Raw genomic sequence first — 10,302 nt, forward strand, 5'->3', positions numbered from 1 at the left:
GAATATCGCCTCGGATTCACTTCTCCGCACGTCCTACCTTCCAGAAAGTGGTCGCTTTTCTGATGAGAGAGTTTTTGCTCTTCTTTTCTTCGATCTCCTGTTGAGTTCGTAGGTGTTCAGATTGGTTTGATCCCTATCCAGCTGAATTCCTGAGAGGAGACGAAATCCAGGTCTCCTACTCCTCCACCATCTTGCTCCGTCCCCAGCCATTCTGTTTTTTTAAAAAGCAATAATATTCTGCTTCATTAAATTTACTATGTAATATTTTAAGGCTTTCCCTATACTATTAAATAAGATGTAAATAAGAAATTCCCAAATGTCATTAGATAGTTACATCCCAAATTTACACCTATTTCTCTTCTTTGAATTACCAATTAAACTGATCTTTCATACCCCAAACCACAGAAAGATAAAAAATGAAATATGGATATTATTAATCAATTTTATCATAAATGATGTTTTCATATGTTGATATCTTTGTTAACTTTTGGGGATTGTAATAGCCATCAAATTATATTTACATGTGAGCAAGCAGAATGATGTTAACATGGAACATGTAAATATCTAAATATTGGCTTTTATGACAATCTAACATTGACGCTTCAAAGAGACACAGCCTTTGGAGAAGAATGGCCAAATATACTGATACCATTTCTTTGGGGATTTACTCTATGGTATTTTTGTGGGTTTCTCTTTAGTCATTGGAAAGACAGGAATATAATATGGAATAAAGGTTTCATAATTAGATTTTGTATTCACACAATTTTATATTTAATTGAAGTATAGTTAACATGCAATATTATATCTGTTTCAGGTGTACAGTATAGTGGTAGAGAATGATGCACATTACAAAATGCTCACCAAGAGTATAGTTACCCCCTGTTGCCGTACAGAATTATTATAATATTATTGACTGTATTTCCTACACTGTACTTCTCATCCCCTGACATACTTATTTTACAATTGGAAGTTTGTACTTCTTCATCTCCTTCAACTATTTGTACCTATTTAACCACATTTCATTCAAAGAATCAAATCTCATCTTGAATGTTTACTAAACAGTGTTCATAATCACTCCCTAAAGCAAAGAAGTCAGTCAACTCCTTCATTTAATAGAGTAAAAACCAGAGTTCCTGGGAACAGTCTGTGAGTATTTTGCATTTATGGTCTGTATTGATCACTGTGCTAGGTATTGCTGAGCATCCGAGTACTTATTGAATGCTTGATCCTAATCTGCATGAAACCGAGATCTAGTTGAGCAGTAGATGAAGAACATAGAATTACAAGATACAGAGAACTTACAAAGTCACTTGGTTCTGAGAATTCAGACAAGGAAGAAATCAATTTGGACTACTGGAAATTGTTGAATAAGCTTTATAGACAGGGGAAGTCTGAGTTTCACAAACATTTATTTTATTTTATTTTTTTATTTTTTTAAAGATTTTATTTATTTATTTGACAGAGAGAGACACAGTGAGAGAGGGAACACAAGCAGGGGGTAGTGGGAGAGGGAGAAGCAGGCTTCCCACTGAGCAGGGAGCCTGATGTGGGACTCAATCCCAGGGCCCTGGGATCATGACCTGAGCCAAAGGCAGACGCTTAACGACTGAGCCACCCAGGCGCCCCACAAACATTTATTCAATGTGGCAGTTCATGGCAATGTAGAAGTAGATAGGATCCAGCTCTGACCACTAAAAACTTAGAAAGTCACAAAGCAATGCCTTCAATATAATCTTGTGCCTCTAACAACAGGGGAATGCAAAGCGGCACTTTGTTTGCAGTGTTAGCCATGGACAGTTGGCCATGATGCCTGGATTGAGCTCTGAAGAATGAGTAAAAGTTAACCAGCTAAAGAAAATGGGCAGAGGCTCCAGGCAGAGGGAGCAGCAAGAATAAAGTCACAGAGGTGTGAGGTGACAATCAGTCTGTAGAGAACATAAATTATTTACTATGGAATAAACGTAGGCAAAGGGTGGGGCCAGGTCTAAATCTTTCATGCTGATAGGTAGTCATGGGCAGCGGGTCAGTGAGGAACTAGGGTTGAGCTGGACCTGTATCTGGGTCAGGGCTGGGGGACCAAGCTTTTGGAGGATGACAGGGGACTCTTGGTGTGCTAGCCTCTCCTTCACCCAGTCACACACCACACTCACATCCACCTAAGATTCTATGTATCTCAGGTTCTCGGTTGAGAGAAAACTAGACTAAAAGTCTTGCTGGGATATATAGGGAAGACCACACAGAGGACAACCCAGGAGCAATTTCTCCAGGTGGTATAAATGCAAATGCAGAGAGAGCAAAGAGCACTGCCTGAGTTTAGGCCTCCCCAGGGATGAGGACATGGCTGAACCCACGTCAGAGCCTGATGCTGTCACCTGTACTTGAGAATGAGCAGCTTGAGCTAAGACTGTGACACAAGAAAATCATCTAATTTCAATAATGTCTACGCTCAGGAATTCCGGTTTGATTGTTTAAACCTGGGTTTAGGGTTGTATAAACTTTGTTTCCATGTTCTTGGGATATGCGTAAATTAAAATCTGGTACTGAAACACTCAAGGTCCCAATGTACCTTCCTTTGGCTCCATCTACGGATGCTGCAGAGCAGAGCTTCCTACTTGGTGTCCTGTGGCACTAGCGTACCAGATGGTACGCTAGGATGGGCCAAAAGGTGTGTTGTGAAATGTGGATGCTCCTAGTCGACCATCTGTGGCCTGTGTTATTGCAAAGACCTCCTAACTGTCCTCTCTGTTGTGATCCTTGCCCCTTTGTGACAGTTAATTTTGTGTCAACTTGACTGGCCTAAGGGATGCCCAGATAGCATCCTGGGAAGAGACTGGCATCTGATTCAGTGGCCTGAGTGAGAAGATCTGCACTCACAAATGTGGCGGGCATCACCTAATCCACTGGGGGCCCGAATGGAACAAAAGGTGAAGGAAGGGTGAATTCCCTCTCTTTTCATGAGCTGAAACATCCATCTTCTCCTGCCCTTGGACATCAGAGCTCCTGATTCTTAGGCTTTGACCTTAGACCTCAGTTACAGCATCAACTCCCCTGGTTCTTAGGCCTTGGGACTTAGAGAATGACACTGCTGGCTCTCCTGGTTCTCCAGCTTGCAGACGGCAGACTGCGGGACTGCCAGGCCTCCAAAATTGTGTGAGCCAACTCCCATAATAAATTTCCTCTTATATCTCTCTATATATCTTCTCGGTTCTGTTTCTCTGGAAAACCCTAATACATAGTCTATCTTCAACACAGAAGAGAAAGTCATCCTTTAAAACATATGTTTTATCTCTCCTCTCCTGTCAAACCTGCCTTAGCTTCTCAATCTCGCTTAGAGAAAGTCCTCAAAGTGGCCAGTAGAGCTCTCCATCATCGGACCTCTGTTATTTCTCTGGTTTCATATCACACTATTGCCTGCCATGGTTATGTTGTCCAATCTACACTGGCCACCATCTTGTTTCTTAAACAAGCTGGATTCATTCTTGTCTCTACTTTGTATATGCTTCTGACTTCTGCTTTGAATGCCCTTCTCCCACAAAGCCACCCGACTCATTCCTTCATCCTTTCCAGGTCTTTGTTCAAATATCATCTTCTTGGTGAGGTCTTCCCTGACCACCCTATTCAAAATTGGCCAGCACTACCATTGCTACACAACCCTCTTTTTACTTTATTTTGTTTATTGTTTGTCTCCCCTGACCAGGATGTAAACTCCATGAGGGCAGGAATTTTTTACTGTTACTCACTGCTGAATCACTACTACCTAGAGAACTTGACAAAGAATAAAAGATCTATAACATTTTTTGTATGAATGAATAAGTAAATAAATTTTGATATAATTGAATAAAAAGCTCAACTGGATTTAAAATCCATTATCACGGGGCGCCTGGGTGGCTCAGTCGTTAAGCATCTGCCTTCGGCTCAGGTCATGATCCCAGGGTCCTGGGATCGAGCCCCGCATCGGGCTCCCTGCTCAGTGGGAAGCCTGCTTTTCCCTCTCCCACTCCCCCTGCTTGTGTTCCCTCTCTTGCTGTGTCTCTGTCAAATAAATAAATAAATAAAATCTTTAAAAAATAAATAAATAAAATCCATTATCACAAGAATTTAAAAATTATATTTGTCAATGTGAGCACTGTTGTGGTATTTAAATATAATATCAATGCCTTATAAATTTAGAATGATTATTAAATCAATGGCTTATACATTTTTATTACCTAGTTGTTTAAAAAAATTTCTCATCAATGGATGGAGACTATCAGAATTTGATAAATCATCATAAAAATTTCTTGTTCAGGAATAATATGGAAACATTTCAAGCATTAAAAACAGATACTAAAAATATATACTCATAGAAAGACCATGTAGAATTTATCATGAACACTGAAAATACTTTTAAAATATTATTTAAAAATCAAAATTATTATCCTAATATGCTATCTTTACATTTTATCATAATTATATAAAGAAAAATTAATACTTTTTTCCCAAAGTCCAACATACATCTCCAAGTCCTTCCATTTTACCCCATTTGCCATGCAAAATTATGACCTACTATGTATGCTATTAAGTAAATAGGATTGGAAAGCACTGATCTAGAGGGCTCACCATCAACCAATGTTCTAAAGTGTGAATGGAGGCTTGAGGGATGGGGACCCAATGTTTCTACACTCTAGGCTATGGGAGAGTTGGGAAGTCTCTAGTGTTGATGCTGAAAAGGTGGGTGGGTTCTCAGCATGAGTTGCCTTGACGGCCACAGTGAAGAGTTCAGCCTTTATTTTATGGGCATAGAGCAAGTTGCGGCAAATGCTGTTCATAAAATATTAGACCACATCTATGGCATTTCAAAGGCCAAATGATGTATCAACATATTCACAGTGGTCATGATTTTCAGAGTATGATTTTTTACTCCTTGGCCTCACCCTTTCAGATGTAAGCCCTAATCCACTCTCTGCCCCTATTCTATACTGCTTCACCTCCCACATGAAAATCAACTTGACAGAGATAGTTGTATCCACATGTGTCAAGTAGGCCTTGATCAGAGCCTGTTTTCATTTGGAGGGCCAGGTATACAGAAAGGTAAAGTTACTTGTTCTTCTTGATTAGAGGGTGGGAGTGTTTGGGGAAGAAGATGCTCACATAAAAACTCTGCTGTGATTATCAAAGTTCCCAATATTTTGTTTCAGAAAAGAAGAGGCCTTTCAAGTGGAGTTCATGCCTTCATGGTCAGGACATGGTGAAGGAAAGGAGGCAAAAAGAACAGTGGTCTAAATCTCAGCAGCACTGAAGACATTCCGTAATTCCCAACACTTACGGGGGACTTATCAGCTGTGGGTGCAGGGAGTCTGCAAGCATCACCCTACCGAGGAAAACATTAGATTTCAGGTACTATAGAGGGTGATCAGAAGTGTTGTCCCATCCAAAAGACTTGAAAAGTTTCCAGGAAAGAGTAGGAGCTGGTGATGTGTAGGCTGAACGCTCCTGATGAAGGACAACATGCCTCATAGGAGAGCTGGGTGGTCATATGATCAAGCTGACTGATTAAAAGCTGGCCAACAGTGCCCCTGAAACATGTAGGGTGGTCTCAGCGCATATATGAACTCTAAGTCAAAACATCAATTTAGAGTAGATAGAGCATGCACTGATCTTGAAAATGGACCTGAAGATTTAGGTCCTAGCTCATATGGAAAGATCTGGAAGGAGGGTGATGACTCCCTGGGTCCCACCAGGTGTAGAGCTAGTTGGATTCTTCCCCCCGGTGCCCCAGTGCCCTTGCTTCAGCTCAGGCGGGCCTTTATTTCTGTCCAGGAATCAGGATCAGATCTCATCCAACTTCTGCATTCATTTCAGTGGTTTACTAAACATATATATGTTGGGCATTGTATTAGCTGCTGGGAATACAAAACATGACGTAGCTTGTGTCCTCTCAGAAACTGACCATCTGCTGGGATTCTAGGCTGCTGACAGGAGGTGGACCCCGCTTGGCCACCTTAATTTGGGTGAGCTTGCCAAGATGTGGATCTGAGGCTTCCCATAAGCACAGCCATGGCTACTGTTGATAGTCCAGGCCGAGGGCCGTAGTCTTAAATTGAACCCTGGTGATTAGAACCATGAGGTTTACTGATAAGTAGATTCTTTCCATTCATACTCTTCAAGATGTCATCAGAGTTGAGCCACACTTCTTGAGTAGTATTCCAGAGCTAAGTGTTTAAATATAGCCCAACCGCTGAGGCTACTGAAAATATTCACCTTAAAGTCACCATGAGGTACTCGAAAGTCTGAGCTCTGTGAAAGGCCAGGCTCAGATCAGAAGTTGGGTAGCATGCTCACATCTAGTCAGGAGGCCGCTAGCTCAGTGTTCCAAGATGCCCTGTGCCATTTGGCTGCTCCCTATGCGAGGACAACTCCTCTGAAACTAAACTAGGTAGCATTCCCCAAAATAAATGCAAGTCTCCTGACAAAACTGTTGAAAGCAGAGAAAATGATCCCCAAAATATAGCAATGTCTTGCAACATTGCTGCAAATACGCTGGAAAGTGAAATACAAATCTGGAGACATTTAAATTTAGAATGCATGTGGTATTTGCATGGGCTCAACCTGCATCAGAGAGAAGACGTGCTAAGGAGACTCTAAAATCTAGTACTAGTATTTTCTCTTCTCTGACTTAGGAAAAGGAATTACACCATTATTTGGATTACTTTACATAGGCAAAGTTATATATTCTTAAAATATAATAGTATGCTAAGTGTGTGCATTTACGATATAGTTTGGAAATGCACACAGACCTCTGCATAAAAAGGACTCAAAGTTATAAATATACAACTATCTAGCTGTGTGCAAAATGAAGACATTGATAGAAAGACAACTAATTAATTTTAGTAGACAAAAAAATGTAAATGCGTGAGTGGTCTCATCAGCCTTGATCTCATTTCTAGCACCAGCTGGAAATCCTGTTTTATGTTTGCTGTTCCCCTCTTCCTTCCACCGCACCCAGGAGTGTAGGTGGGGTGGGGGTGGGGCTTACATCTCTTAGAGACGGTGCAGAAAAACTGTTTCCACTTTAAATTAATTAATATGCTACATCAATCCAGTGCTCATATATTTTGCTCATACATTCTTACCTCGGGCAAATTACCCCCCAGACATGCCCAGAGACAACCTAAGCTCTGCTTTAGTCTTGTTTCAGACATATGCAGCACATCAGGTAGCCTTACCACCACCTCCCTCCCTGCCTCACCCAAGACCTACAAGTTACCTTTATTTGTAAAACATCTGAAATCCAGAACATGTATGTTCCAGAAAAACAAAACTGCACAAAAGTTCTTGAGCACCTAGGTAAGCCCACGGAAGCTTTCAGATAATTGTTGTGGAATCAAGTGTTAACAGTGACATTAAGACCTAACCATCCTGCAGGACAACATTTCTGTGAAAAAATTCTGTTGAGAGATGCCAGGAGCAGGAGCATACTGTGCCTCAGTAATGGGAGCGGAGAGCGCCCCCCGCCCCGCACCGCCCCTGGTGCCAGACCAGCTGGCCGCTGGGAGTGGAAATCCCTTGTAGGGGGAGACCAGAAGGCCAGGGCCATGAGTTGGGAAAAAGTGCCTCTTACCTTCAAAGAGTTTCAGTTTGCCTCTGGGCTCAGCGAAAAGGAGTCCTACAATAAATGAGCAGTGTCTACTAGGGATTGGGGAAAAGGAGGCAGCACAGATCTGCTATCCTTGGGCAAACACATAATCCAAAAGTCTGAGTGTCATAGCCAGAAACGAGTAATTGTGTACAATCGGTCAGATGCTATTGGAATCGCTTTACATTTTACTAGTTCTCATGGCCCCTATGAAATTGCCATTTCTGTCAGAGCTGGTCAAATATAGACATTTTGACATGGTTCCAACTGCCACTTTACAGATTCTCCCATTTTCCAGATTTGAAAGACATGTTAAAAACTTGCCCGATGTCACAAAGCTGCTAAGTAGCTACACAGGTCAAGTGTTCTTGCAGGGACAAATGGTACACTCAAAAGGGGATGACTGAAGAAATTTAATGGAAGATGTTTACAATCAGCGTTAAGGGAAATCAAGAAGGATGGGGAACCTCCTGGAAAAGCCACCCTAGAGAGTGGTGCTGGGCCCTGGGACACGGCTGGAGCTGTAAGCAAAGGGTTGAGCTGAGCAAAATATCAAAGGGGGTGTGTGTGTGTGTGTGTGTGTGTGTGTGCACATGCGCATGTGTAGGGGGAGGGCTGTAAGTCACCACTATTCATGCATGGCCTTATAAATGTGTTAGCATTTTTCTTTTTTCATATCTAAAAGGGCTGGAGTCAGGTGTTTATTCTTCTAAATATATAGTCCCTGTCAAAAAATTCCGTAGGAGTCATTCTGGGCATAGCAGGGGCATTTCACGGACCACTGCAACTGAATGACAGCTAGATATTAGTCATTAGTTCTTAAATAACATCCATTTATTGTCAAGCCTTAATTAATAGGTATCCAACTGGCCAGGACACTCTAGACTTCTGTGTCCCCTTCATCTTCTGCTCCCTGCCAGCTCACATTTTGGAGGAAGGGTGGGGGCTGACAACCAAACACACTAATATTAGAGCTTTAAAAAAGCCATCTATACCAGAGGAGCGAGTCCTTGGTAGATGCCTGGACGCAGCCAGTCAAGCCCAACTCCTCTCTCAAGCCCCTGTCTTCGCTGCTGTTCCCACCTGCAGTTTTCACGCGCTCTGACTCTGACCGCATCACAGCCTCCATGGTTCCTGCCAGGGAAGTCCAGGCCCAGGTTAACTCCTGGCTATGCTGGCGGCTCCCTCCTCTTCCCAGCGGCCCTTGGATCCCCAGGTGCCCCCTTCCTCCACCGACTCCCATCTGTTGACACTGAAATGTGGGAAACTTGTCCTTTCTCAGAAATGACTAGAAGGAACATGAGAAATGATTCCTACAGAAGGAAGTCAGGTTGTGTGAGGATGTCTTCAATCTTAAAGAGAATTCCTTCTATTTTAAAATCTCAGAACAACCCCGGGCAACCTTCTCGGGTCCCCTCCCTCCTCGGGAGCTTTGTACTATCACTTTACTATGGCTCAATAAACCTTGCTTTGCTGCCTACCACTCTGTCTGGTCTGCCTCTTCATTCTTCGAAGCGGCGTGACCAAGAACTGCGGGCATCGACAGGGAAAAAAATCCTGTAATATTTATGGGGGCTCATCTGGGATCTCCACCATCGTTAAGGACAACTAACTATGAACAGTGGGCAGCAAGTCTCTCTCCCCATTTTGTTTGTTGAAACAACGAGCACCCGTCAGTCATGTAAGAGCGAGTAGCATGGCTGCCATTCTCAAGTCAAGTCTCGGGTGACAGGTTCTCTGGGCTCCTTTCCGACTGATTCCTCAACAAAAGTTGGGAATGTCAGTTTGGTAAGAACTCAGAACTCCTTTCAGGGCAGATCACTGGATGTGAGGGGACCTAGGGAAAATCGAGCAGCAACTGAAGGGCCTAAGGCTACCTTTGGACACCCGAAGGCTCTTGGTGGGACCTGGTTCCTTACTTGCCCATCTGGGCATCCAGAGAGAAACCCCTCTACTACTCTTTTCTTGGCTGATTCCTCCCCTGGGAGAATGAGTGGGAAAGCCCAGGACGGTCCCCCAGACATTCTCTTGGGAGCGGTTTGGGTGGCCTCCAAGGGATCTCACTCATAGTTCCCTGTTACGGTGAGGAACAGTCCCCTGTTTCTGACTCCTCCTATCCTGGGCATTGCTAGGACATCCCTCAGATTGGCTACACCACTTATGTGAAGAAATGGCCAAGCAGGGCAAAAGAACTAAGATCTAAGGGATCTCCCAACTTTTTGGTTCCATCAGGGCTTATCCCAAGTGGATTTCCCTTCCCTGGGTGCCCCATCTTGTCCCTCCATGTGGCTATGCCAGACAGAACAACTCTACTAAAAGAAGTCTAGTATATCCATTAACTTCTAAGGGTGTCTTAAGAGTGGGGAAACCAGGGTCACTCTCTGGAGGAAGGGCCAAGCCTGGGTAAGCTCGACCACTCCCAGCACCTCACAGAGAGGACAGGGGCGCTGGCTGTCAGTCATGTGGGTAGCTAGGGTCACATGTCAGGAAAAGATGAGGAGGAACTGAGATGGGGGATGACTTTTCCTCTCTTCCCAAGTCTCCCCGATCAACTATAAGAAATTGAGGTAAGGGACGCCTTTTTCTCTCTTCTTGTAGATGGGTAATTCCCTGACCAAGACCCTACTCCTTTAGAGTCCCTTCCTGGCATTATAGTCTACAGGAAGAGCATCAGACCCGTAAATTGC

General features: G+C 43.3%; 1 long non-coding RNA gene across 1 annotated transcript; it reads left to right on the forward strand.

Moving 5' to 3' along the window:
* The first annotated feature begins 6 nt into the window (after nucleotides 1-6).
* Nucleotides 7-9,098, forward strand: LOC115942680 (uncharacterized). The gene is made up of 2 exons (XR_004077281.2): nucleotides 7-3,150; nucleotides 5,178-9,098. It is a non-coding gene; the product is annotated as an uncharacterized LOC115942680 (long non-coding RNA).
* The last annotated feature ends 1,204 nt before the right edge of the window (nucleotides 9,099-10,302 follow it).

This window comes from Leptonychotes weddellii, chromosome 13 (genome assembly GCF_054177405.1).
Source record: "Leptonychotes weddellii isolate Sample4059 chromosome 13, ASM5417740v2, whole genome shotgun sequence".
Taxonomy (NCBI): Eukaryota; Metazoa; Chordata; class Mammalia; order Carnivora; family Phocidae; genus Leptonychotes; species Leptonychotes weddellii.